A 16,759-nucleotide genomic window follows, 5' to 3' on the forward strand; every position below is an offset into this window, starting at 1 on the left:
CCGGGGAGGGGCCCTGACCAGGACTCGAACCTGGGTCTCAGCGTTCACAGTGCTGTGATTTAACCACTTCACCACCAGGGGCTCAAACCTCAGAGTAGACAAATGCTGTATGACACTACACGTTGGCTTTTGCCCCAATGGATTGAAACCACATGATACCCAGCCTGACTGGGTCCCATGCTGGCAGGCCAGGCTGCAGTTTTCTACCCTGATGTTGAAATTACCTTTGAATAAAGTGATTTGATGCCCACATTTTCCAGGAATTATCCTGTCTCAGAGCTGTCTGGACCTAACGCTTCCTAACGTACAGGAACCATTCATGTTTTCTTATGAGAGAACATGGAAGGTGATAAACAGAGCTCTTTGTACAGAAGGGGGTGTTACTTGATGCAGATACTTGAATTATATAATATATACTTACATAGTGTATCATTGTTTCCCTTATTATATCTTCTGTGCTGCATTTATCGGGTACTGTATTTGGTTAATTACTTAATCAGTACAATAAACACACACACTCTTAAACTCCAACAGTTAGCAGCACTGTGTCTTTAGTATCTACTACATATCTTGCAGTGCTGTATTTTAACACTCCTACTGTGCATAGTCTCACTGTACACCATCACAGTTATCTTTTTCAGTCCTTCATTTGTCCTTCAATATACCACAAACATCCTGCTCGTTAGCCTATAATCACTCTGCTTATCAGTTACATTTCCAAGCTCCTCATTACTTTCCTGCACAGCTCCAATAATTAGCCTTCATATTCTACAGGCCCACAAAACATCACATTAGCTTCTATTAGCTGCAGCCACCACCTTTCTCTCAGGAACTGTTAGTTTAGATTAGACACCTATTCTGAAGTTCCTGCCTTGGTGCATTAATTCCACCACCAACACACAGCACTTGCTGACAGTACATCTCGGAAGGCACAGCCTGTAGCCACGCTTGCAGTACACAGATACTTGTGATGAATCCATTCAGCCATGAAACAAGCAGTGTCACAGTGACAAAGCAGACAAGACACCGCCAGGAAGACAGGGCTATGTCTTACTTTTGCAAAAAGTAAAAGCTTTGGTTTATTTCTTCCTTCTTAGCTTTGCAGCCACAGCAGGGCTCAGGCAGGGGGTGGAGCACAGTGCCCTTGAGGGGCATGGGGGCACCTGAAGGTGCCCACGGGCAACTCAAAAATTCCCCACATCGTTCTACCTCAGCTGTTTGCTCCTGTTAAAAACATTATGAAAATTATTCACATTCAAATTAACGGTTTTGAAGTCTTGCTTTTAACCTGGATCATTTCACTAATCCTGTTTACAACCCCTTCCCACAAACAGTTGTAGTGAGCTACATGAGGGCATAGAAAACAAGAATGAAATTGTGGGAAATGGGGAAAGATCACTTTCTTACCACTATTCCTTCATTGAATTCAATGTATTGTGTAACCAACAGTTAGTATTGCAAGCATTTACCCCAAGAAACAGTCCTGTGTAGATTTAGTTTCACCAGCTGCAAGTCCAGCACTGCATTAGTAGTCTCAGCAAGGAATGGAGTGTATCACGGAGCATTTCAGGTGTTTGCTACTGAGAGACTGCTCTGGTGTATTAGAAACATAAATAAAATACACTGAGAGATCAGTGCTGCAAAAATGATTAATATTAATTGGGGAGGGAGGTTGTACCATAAATAGGATAGCTAGATTAGAGCAGGAAAAGAATTTTACCATTAGGTATATATTTAAATTAATACTTCACTTCCTACATAAGGAAAAGGTTGGGTTTTTGGTTTTGTTTTTTTTAAATATATAATTTAGGGAAAAGTAAAAAGAAACAAAAGTCTTTGTTGCTAAAACACAATTTTCAAAAATTAGGCTTACTAACTACATTGCCAGAAATGGAAACATCCGTCTTTCACTTCCAGTATGATTCCTCTTTTATGAGTGCTGTGAGTGGAAATAAGTAGTTACAAAGGAAAATATCTCATCTCACATATTTGTGTTCTTTGGGGAAAGGACATGGTTTAAGAATTTTTCTTGAGGTTTGCAAGGAACATTAAAATTCTTTACCATGGAAAAATGCTAGGTATTTCCCATAGCCCAGGCTTTTTATTTAAACCACTAAACAGAGCTGAAATATTTCTGAGACAACTTCATTCTCTGTCAGGCAACTCCTTGGAAGGCAAGAAGCATGTTGGGATGCATGAGAGAATTTGGCCTTGCGCTTTCTGACCAGAAAATTTTCTTGTAATCACTGGATAGAACTGGTTGGAATGAGAACATTCACAAAATTAAAAAAGAACTGATAATAATTTGATTAATTGTATGTGCACATTCACGTGCAATTATCTGTTCCTCTAGCAATGGGCTCTGCCAGCTGTAACAGTCTGCTACTCACTCTTCAGTAAGCAGAGCTCTTCTTTAACTCCATTTGTAGAACTTCTAGCTTTTGCTGCTGAAATGCTGACCTCCATTTTATGATTGCTGTGGGGAAGGTGAAAGGGGGAATGAACTATATGGCCAAGTTGTAGCACTCTATAAAAAGGTACATGAAGTCAATGTTTTGTCAGTACTTTGACTGTGGTATTCTGCACCTGAAGCCAAACACTTGGCAGAACCAAGAGAGTAACTGGACATTTTATAAAGAATAAAAATACTAGACAATAAGTAAATGCAGATAAATAGACTCTGGAAGGTATCAGGCCTTATGCTGAGTGTATTAGAGGCCCACGGTTTTCTGTTGTAAGTTTTCTGGCATGCTTTTCCAAAACTGCAAGTACACATCAGGGATGGAGGCTGGGCAGTGCTCAGAGGCAGCTCAAGTTCATCCAGGATATCAGTTCCATGTCCCCCTACGTCAAAAGAATGATTATTTCAAGTTATTACTATTACATCAGGAAAAAAATCTTTACAAGGAATTTTAAAGCATTGTTTTGAATTCCTGTCCTGCAACAGAAGTTCGCAGTCCACGTCAAAAACATCTTCCTCACCCACGTCTGCCCACGAATGAGGTTGCCATGATATGTCTGAGTCATGAAAACATTCAGATGGTGAAACAAGATCAGGTTTTCCTAACAGCCTCTAAATCACTGCATGTCTGTGCTGCCTGAGCTGGCAGTGTGAGGAACACAGTGGGAAGCCTGCAGGTAGGGATGGGAGGAGGCACACGTGAGGGTGCTGCAGCAACCAAGGCCACTGGGGAATGCAGATGCTCACAACCACTTCAGCAGGATTTGTTGCTGTTACTTGCTAATGACCCCAGCTGTAATCTCCTAATAGCCTTCTACAGTTGCTGAAGGGTTTTTCTGGGGGGGATTTATTTTGTTTAGACCTTTCAGCAGCCCAATTTCCTTGCAGTCATTCTCCTGTAACTGCAGTGACACCTGTGGAGGGCTGAGCCCATCAGCTGTAGTTTGGCCTGCTGTTGAACTTGGCAAGCCAGCAGCACATAAAGCCCCAGCAGATGTTTCTGCTTTAATAGCAGCTCTTTCAAACCCTTGGCCAGACATAAATCCAAAATAGATCCAGAAAAGAGACAAACAGTGCCACCATCACGGCTCTTAAAATTAGGAGGCAGAACTAGCCTTTTCTGCAGGACCCTGAGAGACCATTAGCAGCAGAAGTTGCCGCGAAGTGTTACCATAAATTATGCTGACAGATTATGAGGGCCAGCCACAGCAAATGCAGTGCATTTTGCACTGTGTTGCAGTTTGCCAGGAAACAGAATCCTAAGACAAATACACGCATTTACATAGGAGTTTCCAAACTGAGAAGATTGTGCTTCATAGCAACAAATACAGGAAGCAGCCAATTTTATGGCCATTAGCATCTTCACGTGGATCTAGGGTGCTGCCACGCCACATTAGTGAACATTCCAAAAATAAAAGAGTAAGGCAATGATCCTTGGTAGAAGGGATCTTCTGAATACATGCCTTGCTGGATCTGTTTTGTAAAAAGAAAGCTGCACTGAGAGTGTGTTCACAGCTGCCACTGTGCTTTATAGGAGAGAGGGTTGATATATTCCAGGGTGACATGCTAATACATCCATTCACTTGATGATGACTAACTGCCCTTAACAGAAGATTGGTCCACTATAAATTATGGGCATGTAATTTCAAATGCATGTGAAAACAACTCTTATAGAATAAGAATAGTTCTCTACATTCAAAATAACTCAAAGCACTCAAGGAGCTGAAAACTTCAATCATATTATTGTCTGACACTAAAGGAGACTAGGAAAAGAAAAAAGTGACCCAACGTCTAAAAAGAAGTTCTTTTAGTAGGAATGAAGGTTATTGCATGTTCTCCTGCTTCCCCTATCATCTACTATTCAAGCTCAGATAGAGCTGCCAGTAGCAGATGCAGCTCTGCAGATCTGGGGCTGCTGGGGTGTCTGGGCTCTCTCACTGAAGCTGGGACTGCAGAGGATGAACTCCTTTGCAGGAGCCTTGTGGCAGTGGAAGGTCACCAAGTGAAGAGCTGCAGACGGAGGTCAACTGACTTCACAGCTTTCAAGATGGGATGATGGCAGCAAGTTTGTAGATGATACAAAACTGTGAGAAGTGGCTGATACATCAGTAATATATCTTGTGCAGATGCAGGCAAACAGCAATCTCACGAAGCTCAACAAAGGGAGGTGGAAAGGTGTTACACCTGGGGAGGAATAACACTGCTCCACTACATACTGGAGGCCAGCAGGCTGAAAAGCAGCTTGGCAGAAAAGGCCCTGGGAGTCGTGCTGGGCATCAAGTTGAACCTAAGACAACAAAGTGCCCTTGCAGCAAAGGCAGCCAACAGTCTCTGGGCTGCATCAGGAAGAGCACTTCCAGTAGGCCAAGGGAGGTGATCGTTCCCCCTCAGCACTGCTGAGACACAGCTGCAGTAATGTAGCCCCTTGGAATGAGAGGCACTGACATACTCGATACCATCCAGCAAAGAGCCACTGAGATGATTAGGAACTGGCGCATCGATCAGCAAGGGCAAGGCTGAGCGAGCTGGGACTGGTCAGCATGGAGAAGAGAAGACTCAGGGGAGACCTTCTCAATGTGCATAAATAACGGATGTGAAGGAGTATGTAGATGGAGCCAGACTCTCCCTGGCAGTGCTCAGAGACAAGAGGCAATGAACACAAAGTGAAATACACTGAACTCCATTTGAACATAGGAAAAAAAATTTTTACCATGTGGGTGGCAGAACAGCTGAACAGTACCCAGGGAACTTGGGGTATCTCCATCCTTAGAGATACTCTGTGCTTTGAGCAAGGGGGCTGGATTCAACAATGTCAAAGAGTTCCCTTCCAACCTCAATCAATTTGTGATTTTGCAGTTATTGAAAATTGTGTTACGTGATTTGTCTTTGTTGAAGACACTGTGTAACAAAAATAACTTTCTGTAGGAAAAAAAAAGTCATACAAGGAACTTAGCGGCATATTTTCTAGGAAATCCACACCTTCACCCACAGTTCTTGACCATACTAAAACTAAAAGGTTTGTCATTTTGCTTTGTCTTTAAGTTCAGCATAATTGAGCTCTGCCTGAAGTGTGCTTGTGCCAAATAAGTTCCTAACTGGCAGCAGTGTTGTTTAAGGCAACAAAAAAAACCTTCACGTTTAATGACAAGCAAAGTATTTACGACATAAGGCCTGAACAATCTTTGGATATTAAGTCTGAAATTATAGCTGTATCCCAAACTCTACATTTGTGGTCTGAAAAGTGGCACAAAAGCATTTTATCTACATTTCTTTTTTGAAGTCATACAACTAAGTTTTATTCTACTGCCCAAAGCAGTCAAGCTTAAATGAAAAGCCAAAAAAAAAAAAAAAAAAAAAAAAAAAAAAAAAAAAAAAAAAAAAAAAAAAAAAAAAAAAAAAAAAAAAAAAAAAAAAAAAAAAAAAAAATGGAGTTTTGTCCACTGAAACCTTTTTCTCCTGTTTTTCTGCTGTTGTTGATTCCCCTCTAAACCACCAGTTTGAGGAATTCAACCTATGGAAACTCTGGCAAGCCTTTCAGCATATGCAGTCAAGCCTCAGGTTCATAGGGAAAGTTCAGCACAGCACCACTACTCGACTAATAAATGTACAGATCCCAAATTCTAGCCACCAGTCCCACCAGGCATATTTTATTAAGTACCTTTTACACATGATTCAGAAAAAAGTTTGATCTTACTCCAGTAAATTGAAAACCAACATGCCAGTGTTTGGGAAGAGACTAAGATACACTTGCTGTTCTTACTTCCAAATCATGTCCCCTCCAGAGCAGTATTTTTCAAAGAACTACAGACTCCAGCTATCACTGGAGAAAGCCAGAGTAAGGCGGTCAGGAGGAGTCACTCGATGCAGTGCCTCCTGCCTCACATTTGTCAGAAAACCCATGGAAAACCACAGACTGAAACCTGCCCTCCTTCCTCATAAAATCATAGAATCATTATGTTAGAAGAGATCTCTAAGATCATCAAATACAAATAACATCAAATAACCCAGCACTGCCAAATTCACCACATAAGATACATTTACATATAAATAACAGCAAAATCATATGTACATTTATCTTGTGTGCAGACTGGATCAGACTGATCTCCAGGTATGAACTGACTTATTTTCTTTTTACTGAGACAAACTTTCATTATCATCATGAGATGATGACCAAATGAAAAAGCTCCACTATGTATCTAAGGACACATATAATACACTGACAGCTGAATGCATCTGAAGTCCTTTATCAGGTAGGCGCTTTATATTTTCTCTAATTTTTAATATCCTGTGCTAATAAAATGAGATATTTGAGTCACAGTTCTGTTGTTCCTATACATTTACTTAGTAGGTAAAGGGAAATCTTTCTTCCAGAGCCATCTGTCTAACTTTAGACTGTGTCCTACTATTAAAGTGGGAGACCGGCTGTATTTAACATTACCATTGATTAACCTGTCTGTCACAACAAACCTTGTAGAACAAATGTCACAGAAGATTTAATGACATGAAACGCAGTGGCAATACAGGGCAGGCTAAAAAATGCTAAAAACTTTCAGCATATAGACAGAGGAAAGTGACCTAACTTCTGAGCCTGTATTTGCCAAATGCATCATGAGTGAAGCTTGCAGACTGACATAAAAGAGTACTCAATAATTGAAATAAAAAATTCTTTAATGGTTGTAAATTATCATCCTTCAGTTATCAATACTAAAACATGTTAATTCTTAAATTAAATCATTTGCTTACTTAAGTTACTTTAATATGTATTGTTCAGAACACTTTGGTATATATTTTTTTCTATTTCTAATTTTCAGAAGTTTTAAACTGCAGAAAAGGTTCTCCTACAGGAGACAACCATATTTCCAGGCCATATATAATGGTTCATTATTAACTACTAGTCCAAGGATACCAAAATGGACATCATGCACATATATTTTCCAAGATATTTTTTTTGTCATGTTCTGATCTCTTTTCTTTATTAAGAATTCGCCAGTAAAACTGATTGATAGGTAGTCTTACTGTACCAGGAGGACGTGTCATTCAACTCTTTGACCTTGTCTTCACACTAACAGTCAAGTGTCTTTGAAATCTGTTTACTTCAGAATTTACAAGAGCACTAAAGACAGGATGTCAGCACGTCTCAGGTTTGAAAAGATCTAATAATAGTAAATGAGTTTGGACAGTAGGGTCATCTATAATGGACTTTCAGAAAGAGAGACAAATTTCATTCTTCCACCTCGTGATTAAAGACAAGTAAAACCATTTTAAAACCATGTTTTATGCTTAAACTTTTTTTTATTTTTTTTTAACGGGAACATTCTTTATGTTTTGAGGCCAAGACAGACCACATTACATGAAATCAAGAAAATAACTTTACTGTCAAATAAAGGGCCTGACTCAACAGATGCAAAACACTTTCCAGAAGCAGTTACAGAACCTAAAAAGCTTACTCTTACCTCTTACTGGGCAAGCTTTAGAAGCAGACTCCATGACTCAAAGCTGGTTTACTCTTTCATCATTATATGCAACATATTTGCCCCTCATTTTGTCACAATCATGAAGCCTGCACTCCTGCACTTCAGATTCACAAAAATGAGACAGCTAGATTTAAGGAGGGTGATGAAGGAAGGAAATATTATCCAGTGGTAATACTTTCCTTTCTTCCTTCTTTAGGATTATTACATTAAAAGTTGCATTTGGCAATCATTTCCTTTTGTGTTTGCTAAAGACCCTTTGCATTGCTGCACAACTGTCTCAGAAGGAAAAGTGGTCTTTTGTTCCAACTCTTCCTAATATAATTGCACTCTCCTTATTTATCTGCTCACAAATCTATCTATTATATGGCACGAGATTAGTAAGAATAATACAAAATATGATAATCAGATGACCCACCAAATCCCACAGAATTTGTCCTCCAATATCGGTACCGTGTCTCCAGGAACTGACTAATCCAGCATAACAAGGAACAGTCACGTCACATTTATATTTGCATTGGCCACATATGGACTATGGAGCAGCTATGTGTGGGCAGCATTTTGATTAGCACTTAAAGTTTATAATTTTTTTTTTTATGGTTTTTGGATCTGTCTCAGATTGTCATTTTGCATATTTTACACAGATAAACAGAAGTGTACTCAACACAACTGAGCTTCAGACGCTTCAGATTTCCCAAAGTATTACAAAAGGTCAGAGAAACTTCTGGGTTTGTCTCAATAAAGCATTACAATAGAACAAAGTTGATACCTGTTGCCTCTAAGACACTGAAGGATGTAAAAATTAAGGATATTGCCATATGATCAAAGGAAGCTGTAAAGAATTATAAAAAGAAGTAAAATAAGAAGTAGCTTTTAGTCACTTATCCCATTAAGAATGGAAATTATAAGTAAGGGATATTAGCTGATGGATTGGTAAGAAATTTCAAGTGATTCCAAACCATTAAGTTATTCACACTGACATTCAAAATGTAATTACTTTCAAACCACACAATGAACTTGGATTAATGTAAAAATACAAAATCCATGAGTCATGTGTACTTATTATTATGAGGTTTTGATCTTTTATCATTTCAGTTCTGTGGCTTTACTGAATAACAACAACAATAATAAGCAACACCACATTCAGACTAACATCTTTACACACTTACTGTCAAGTACAAGAGGAAAGAAAAGAAGAACATTTATGTTATATTTTCAATGGAATATCTTAAAGAAAATACAGCTTGAGTTACCTAAGGTAGATTTTTCAGGCTTTAGTTTTATGTTTTGCAGTGGTCTCTTTAAATCTTTAGGTACAGATTTGGTGAACAAGTATGTTCCATTTTTCAGTAGATTCAGAAGATTGTGGGAAGGAATTAGTTCTGCTCAATCCCTTGAGCACCAGATACGCCAAAGCAGAGGTACAATAAAACAAGAAGACAGCAGCATCCTTCATATCTTGAAGCTATAGGGAATAAGCAGTACTGTGAGGCACACAGTACCTAGAGATGTGTGTGATTTCATCACTCTAAGACCTAAGGTCCTGGGGAGGGAAACATGATCTGTTATCCTCTGCTCCCTACCTCATCTCAGCTTGTGACTTCCCTCAAGACTCTCCCCCACTGCTTGAAAGTGTCTGAGCAGGAAAGCAGAATTTGCCTTTGGAGATGGCTGACCTTTAGTAACTCCATTTCAAATTATTATCATAGCACTAATTACACATACAATCTTTCTTTTATACCTATCTCTGCTTTGCCTTCCCCACCAGAACACTGGTTTTTATTTCTTTTTCTTCCCATTCCATTCTTATCTTTTGGCAGTGATTACACAGGACTCAGTGTGTAGCAGCAGCAAGGGGAGGGAAATGCATTAGTCTTTATTTTGAAAACTGGACATGCTATGCACAGATTTCATCTAAATTGCAGGTACAGCATGACTAACAGTACTGGTAGCAATGTCAGACATCCTCGGCACACAGTCGAGAAGGACTATTTGTATTTGCTTTGGAAGTTTCCTGTTACGCTCTCTTTTAGCATAAAAGTGCCTTGGTGTCCCATCTCAGACAAGAGACACCAGGTATGCTGTCTGCAGGTAACTGGTTCCAAAAATTTTGGATAAGTAGTCAGAATATTTCAAATAGCGCTATACTTTACACTTCCAGTTGAAAACAACACACCTGCAGTGTAATTCCACAGCTCAGCTGTGAAGCACTGGCCCATGGGCTCACCACCCTTACCACCCTGTTTCCATTACAGTAGAGAAAAGGTGAAACTCTGAGAACAGTGAGACACATCGCATTTTCTGAAAATGGAAAATATTTTGCAAAGGTGTATACAGGAAAGGAAGAGATGTTAAGAGGCAGAGAACAGTCCATCCTTTAAGACCCCGGTAAAAAGTCACCTACCTAAATAAATCACTTGTAATCAAGCTCTGTGCTGCCTATGTATATGAACACTAAATTCATCTCAGTACAGCAGTATAATATAGAAGGTTGTATTAAGTTATTCAGACAAATTACTCCATTGTTTGCAAATTATTAACAATAGTTGCCTCAGAATATTTGTGAAGTGATCCTTGATCTGTACCTTGTTAGGTATAAACTAACATGTTTCCTCATGCCCTGTCAGAGCTCAGGTAAGTTTAATTTTGCCTGATCAACTTGCGACTTGTAGAATCAGACAGGAGTCCTTAGAGCTTGTGATTATAAATTCCAACTACCATCCTCAAGAATTTTGTAATGCATAGTTAAATGTATTGATTTGGCAAATCCTGCCATATGCTGAAGTCTATTTGTAGAAAATGAACACAAGATGTGTCTAGACAGGATTTGAAATAAATTAATTCTCAAATATGAGCTAATATTCGCAAAAAACAATATTCTGTTGCTCGACTCAAGCAGAACAAGACATTCAATTATCCATGTGGGTTTTTATGCCCTGTGTCCCAGCATAATTTTTGGCTCCTCAACCTGCTGCCTTATGCTTCCTGTCTGAAACCAAACTCAACTGCAACCTCAAACACACTCAAATACGGAGACGACTTCCAAGGGAAAATAAGCAGCCACAACCACTCCTCAGAGTTGCATCCTCACTGATTCCATGATGTACTGTCATCAATTAATCCTCATTTTGGGAGGAATGCTACCATATTGTCCACCAAATCGCACCATCCACAGAGCAAAACAACGACAGCTCCTACCTCGGAACCAAAACCTGCAGACAGATGCAGAGCACCAATGCTGGGTCCAGTCTGCTCCTAGAGAACACTTGGTTTAGAAAAACAGTGATATGAACAATGGGATTGTGTCTACATGCCATAAAGTACACGGTAACAACTACTGGGGGGGCTGATTCTGTTCAAATGCCACACTGTGAATCCCAAATACACCTAGAGCTTGGTAGAACTTAGGAAGACAAGTTCTACTGGCAGCAGCCCTTCTCAGTCATGGAAGTTTATCACAGGAGCCAGAGCTCCTGGTCAATTTGTGTTCCAGAGGAAAGCCACTTGCTCATCCAGAGACAAAGAAATATTCCAGCATTATCCTTCCATTTCTCTGTCAGGTACCACTATCCCTCCTGATGCAGAATACTTTCTAACTTAACAATTCATTGTCTAAAAAGTGCTTCAAAATGTAAAGGTCATTTTCCTATTGTCATCCACTACAGAGAAACACTTATAAATACATTATTTCATCCTGAAATCTGCTTATCCAAGTGGTTAAGAATCATTTCAACTGAGAACATGTTTACATCCAAAGCAAAAGTTATTTCCATAATCAAAAATCACCATTTCTCTTCCCCAGCAACTTGAGTCCATCTCAACAGAAGTGTGCAGTGAGAGCAGTTCAAGAGGTTTTTCAGTTCACCTGATGAACCACTTGCAACAGAGTTTTCTACCCTTTAACGAGGTCTCTCAATTAATCTTTGTGCACTGCATAGGCATTCAATAATGCATACTCTTTTGCCTAAGTACTCCCCAAGCACACTGCTCCTCTCTCTGGAACTAATAGTGACTGAACAGAAGTATAAGAGGTAATTTGACTAAACAGAACTGTAAAACACAAGTGATGTTTGCTGCACTTACCAGAGATGCAGAACTGTCACTGTACCTGTCCCAACAAACCTAATCACAGAACAAGTCCTTCTTCAGCTGACCTGCACTTGTGCCTCTTTGGCAATGTTTTGCCACTTGAAAACATCCCACATTCAATCTTAACCTTTGAATTACTCCATCCCATGTGTTTTGGAATACTCCAGCTTTCATAAAAATTTGATTTCGCTATGGAAAATTACAAATGCCATGCATCAGAACCACAAACATTTCTTAGCTCCTCTTCTTCACATATGTTTGGAGAGTGTTCATGTTTGTCTGAAAATGTTTTCCAGTGGAAATGGATGTACCATGTAACACCATATACAAATCAACCTCTAGCTGAGGTCCTGCAGGTACTGCCACGCACGATGCTCACATCCCCCCAGTAAATGCCAAGGGCTACTGTTAACACCAAAGCCATCAACAGCTTTTTTTTATAAAAAATGGATCTTAAGCTCAACAACAAAGGAATCTGATTTTCAGTGTTCTGCCTTTATAACAGAGATGACATCCATGTACAAGATCAAATTCATTTACAATTTGGCCCATGGCAGGGGGGTTGGAACTAGATGCTCTTTAAGGTCCCTTTCAGCACAAGCCATTCTATGATTCTGTGAACTTTGCATGGGGATCCAGGAGAGCTAGCAGAGCTGTTTTCTGTATTTGGCAGCATAAAACCATGAGGTAATGCTGCAACTCTGAACAAACAAGCCTGGTAGAAATTGTTCATTCGTCCAGATCAAAAAGATGCAGGGTATTTCAGGGAACAAAGAGAACTGAAAATGCATTAGGGCAGAAATGTGAACATAACGCAAAGCACAAAAAATCTAAATGAACCTTCTTGATTTGAGCATAAATCACAATTAGCAGTCAAGATTCCAATTTCCTGTCACAGTGTCTAAAAATATTCTTTTTTTCTGTATACAACTGCTGTAAAAATAACTTTCTTCTCAGCAGAAGTGTTTCAATCCTCAATCCCTCCATTGCTGAACTGTGAATCTAAACACGTTTCCAGCACACAAGTAATTCACGATGACAGAGGAACCTCACAGGATCAAAAACGTGTTTTCTCCATGAAAAATGAAACATCCTGGGGGCAGGCAGAACAGCTGCCAACTGCTGGGTTACTGGTGAACTGCTCAACTCCAGAGAGGATTCTTTCAGGAGTCCCATCCACCTCAAACACTCCAGGGTGCCTTGCCTGCTCTGCCATGCCCATCTCCACTCTGGCAAAGGCAGTTACAGGGATGCAAGAAAATGAAGCCTTTGCCTCTCTCAAATTCCCATCAGATCCTGCTGTAGGTTATTCCTCCCTGTGATAAAGATGCCACTCCACTTTTCAGAGTGAGTTTATGCTACTGTACACAAGAGTATCACACCACAAAGGCACAAAGGACAGCACGTCCGTAGCAATGAGGCAAATTTTGCTTTATGGTACAAACTGCAAGTGAAGTCAGTAACAAACCCTAATGCCACGTAGGCCAATGGGCTGGTGCAGTCTATCAACATTCTTAATGTGCTTTCCAAATTAACACTTTCAGGAGGCCACAATAGTATAAGTCTGACACTTTCAAAAAAGCCAAAATAGTAGCAATATATTTTACTTACCATCAAGACGACAGAGTAGAAAAAAGTGTTTATTTGAGACATGGTCATAAAAGAAGCCTTTCAGAAGGAAGACACAATTTACCACGTACCCAAAAGGATAAGAACACCTTATTCTAACCTATCTCAGCTATATTAAATAATTATGAATCAGTATACCAGTATTGATCTGCCTAATTTAAGAAACTTTCCTATCACTTATACTTCATTTCCATCATTGCCAAGGCAGGTGAATTATACCTCTGTTACCTCTAGCAGATGTTTGTTCATATATTTATTAACCTCCAGTAATGAAGATTTTATTATTTTCTCAGGCAAATAATCCAAATGCTGTAACACCATAAAATTTTCCCTAATTTCTTACTTGTCTTTTCTTTGCTGACATGTAAGCCTGCTATTCATCATCTTGCACTAAGCATTTGGAGACTGTATCTTCTTTGCTGGTATTTTTTAATATATTTGATGACTGTTAACACATTGCCCATTGACTGCTACTCTCTACAATAAAATTCTTCTGGTCTTTGTCACAGGTCACATGATAGACCCTCCTTCATTCCTGACACTCTTTAGGCTCATTCCTGTCTGATGCCCTACAAAGCCCAATTGACCAGAGACACCTTATCTGTATCTTTTGCATGTAAATTCAGATATCCATATATTCCAGTGTGAGGTTTGGCTCTTCTGCGTCGCAAAGACAAGACCAAAGTTCAGTTTGTGGGTAATTTTAAAATTCAGGTTTTATTTTTGTAAAATTTTCACTTAATTGGTAGCTGTGAAGCTGTCAATTCCTGCTGAAGTGCAACAGTTTACACTTAAACCTCCTAATTTATCTCCTCTATTTTTCCGATAATTTCCTCAGTTTGCCAAGATCATTCTGAATTCCAGTTTTGTTTTCCAACAATGCTTAGAAACCTTTCAGACTCCAAGACATATATACATTTAATATATACACTGCCTAGTCCATCAGCCAGATCACTAACAAAATTTGATCGACCTCGAACACACAGTTCTCTAGAGAATCTCATTCAGCTCACTTCTCTGTTTTCCCACTGAAACATTACTGACTCTGTGAGAAAGTCTTTAGACCAGCTCCCCACCTCCTCCGTAGCAGCTTCATTTGATTATCAACCCCTAGATGCTGGTTTGTTTTTCCAGGAAGCTGTCAAAATCTTTGGATAAACATAAAGAACTGGATACTCCAGAATTACTTCATGGAAAATGACTGACTAAAGCAATAAAATGCACATGCCTTTTACTAAACTCCCATCATGATAATCCCATCATCCTACATGCCAGATTTCCATTGACTTCAGTGCTCAGCACTGGAATATTAACAATTCACATCATAATTCTGGCATTGTACTTACAAGAGAGATGTAGTATACAGCAGATTATTTCCTGTAGTCCTTTGCATGCTACCCACATGAAGAAAAATTAAAAACTACACCAACTGCAGAGAAAATATGTTTTCTTGACACAAACTCAAGTAGGCCTCATGACTAGAACTATTTTTGGTGGAGAAATCTGATAATGGATTTTAGAGTTGTCACTTGTAACAAGTATAATCCTCTGTAATGCAAGCTCAGGAGATTTCAGACTCGGGACTGCAGAGGAATCCAGCTCTATATGCATGACAGACTTGTGCCTCTGGCCAAAAAAACTGTATTGTTGGACATTCAGAAGCCAATTTTGAATATGATCAGGACATATTAGAGGACCTACATGTGCTAAACTTCCACTGTTCACATTCCAAATCCATCACTTTTCTTGTGCTGACTGTTCAAAAGAATTATTCACAATAATCTGTCTATATATCAATGCATGTAGGACAAATAAAAGAAGAAATAGTAAGGTATTCAGAAAAAAAAAATTGGGAGCAGCTGTAGTTTATACTAAAACTAAACAGAACTACCTCATTTGAAGACAGACCTGAAGAGCGGAATCCTCATAGCTTGGGAAACAATGAGTTGCAGAGGATTTTGGCAGAGCAAATATAACAATGCCAGCCAGTACAGCATTCCAACTGTTTAACAAAAGCAAACAACCTCCAATATTGACATATTTAGGTTTCATTAAATCCAAAATACCAAAGCTTCTCCATATTTAAAGCTGAGTTTTTTTATTCTGCATTGAAAAGGCATCTTCTCTCACTTTAGTGGGAGAAAACTTCCCAGGTTTCCACTGTGCCACCAGCATATGTTCAAACTAGAAAGTTTAATTAATTCTAAATACTTCTTCAGCTTACATCTTCTATACATCTGGGTGAGGGATGGGGTATTTATCTCACAACTAAAGGGAAAGGAAGGACTTTCTGACATGACATGATGGAAATTTAAAAGCGATTTCTAAGAAGGTACTTCATAGTGCAAAATAAGGAAAAGGCAACATTCTCATTTTTCCTTCCTGTCTAACTCTTTAAGGGAGTGTCTGTGATGATGCAAACCTAAAACATGCCTGGACAACACTATATACTTGATAACGTTCCACCATACCCAAAAATCTAAACTAACAGAAAGCATTAATAGGAAGCAAATTTAATATGTGAGAGAAGAAAACACTTCTGTAGTGGATCTCATGCTAATTTTCTCACATGACAGAACAATGCACAAGGCAGCACTTTTTGGCACAGTTTTAAGCTCTTGACCACACCAGAGGATGCATTCTGCTTGATCTATGAAGTACAAGACAAGTCTTAGATCCATGTGTTTAATCTGACTCCCTAAGGAAACAAAACTTAGACAATCATTTTTCTTCCCTTCCAGTTCCTTTCCCCATACAAAATGGCTTTTGGACCCAGATTTCAGAGGAAGAGAGACCTCAAAAATCAAGAACTTCCAACTCTTTTACAAATAGCAAGCTGGATAAAGAATACAGACCCAATGGGCAATCTTCACTGGGAGAAAGGCAAACAGCAAAGGCCACTGGGGGTCTGGCAGGGAGCTCACTATGAGCCACAACCAGCACTGCCTCTTGTCCTTCCAAGTAGCACGTGGAGACGACCATGGGGTATTGCAGGAGTCAAAGAGAAAGGTCAGGGAAATGTAGCAAGGAAGTTCATGATTACAGTATATAGAAGGAAAACCCACAAAGTGTTCTGTGATTCTACCACCAGAGTTACTTCCATATGAAT

The sequence above is a fragment of the Empidonax traillii genome, unplaced genomic scaffold, assembly GCF_003031625.1.
Source record: "Empidonax traillii isolate 1590-97213 ecotype Southwest subspecies unplaced genomic scaffold, ASM303162v1 scaffold343:size799674, whole genome shotgun sequence".
In the NCBI taxonomy this organism is placed as follows: Eukaryota; Metazoa; Chordata; class Aves; order Passeriformes; family Tyrannidae; genus Empidonax; species Empidonax traillii.